General features: G+C 52.2%; 1 pseudogene; it reads left to right on the forward strand.

Annotated features, from left to right (window-relative positions):
* Positions 1-257: 257 nt before the first annotated feature.
* The window catches only part of LOC108813547 (transcription factor MYB44-like), a 1,538-nt pseudogene continuing 983 nt past the window's right edge, over positions 258-812 (forward strand).

An 812-nucleotide genomic window follows, 5' to 3' on the forward strand; every position in this document is an offset into this window, starting at 1 on the left:
TCGACGTAGCCATGTTACGACGCGTGTCCTTTCACAGCTGTATCGACAAACTTTGGGAACCGCTTGCGTGGAAGAAGCGTTGCCCATGACTTCTCTACAGTCTAAACCGGTTTCCGGTTAAAAAAATCTCGTAGAGAATTGCTGTATAAATATAGTTTGTCCTCTCGTTAGTTTCTCGAACTTGTTGTGTTAATTCATCTCTCTCAACAAAACAGAGAGAAAATCACTATAAATCTTTAATTTTATTTGAAAAACCAATGGCGGATCGGATTAAGGTCCATGGAGTCCTGAAGAAGACGAGCAGCTTCGTAGCTCGTTGTTAAAATACGGTCCGAGAAACTGGACAGTGATTAGCAAATCAATCCCCGGTAGATCGGGAAAGTCGTGTCGGTTACGGTGGTGCAACCAGCTTTCGCCGCAGGTCGAGCACCGGCCGTTCTCGGCGGAGGAAGACGAGGGACGATCGCGCGCGCGCACGCTCAGTTCGGTAACAAATGGGCCACGATAGCCCGTCTCCTCAACGGCCGTACGGACAACGCCGTGAAGAATCACTGGAACTCGACGCTTCAAGAGGAAATGCGGTGGTTTCGACCACGTTACGGGGCTCCGGCGGAGGAGGAGGAGAGAGGAGGATCGAAGGCCGGCGAAGAGATCGGTGAGCGACGGGATGTCCACCAGTTGCTACTGGGCTTTATATGAGCCCAGGAAGCCCAACTGGATCTGATGTCAGCGATTCGAGTACGATACCCGGTTCTGCACTCTGTTGGGCTTTTCAGGCCCGTTTCCACGTGCGGGTGGTGTCGCGCTGCCGC

Source organism: Raphanus sativus, chromosome 6, assembly GCF_000801105.2.
Source record: "Raphanus sativus cultivar WK10039 chromosome 6, ASM80110v3, whole genome shotgun sequence".
Lineage (NCBI taxonomy): Eukaryota > Viridiplantae > Streptophyta > Magnoliopsida > Brassicales > Brassicaceae > Raphanus > Raphanus sativus.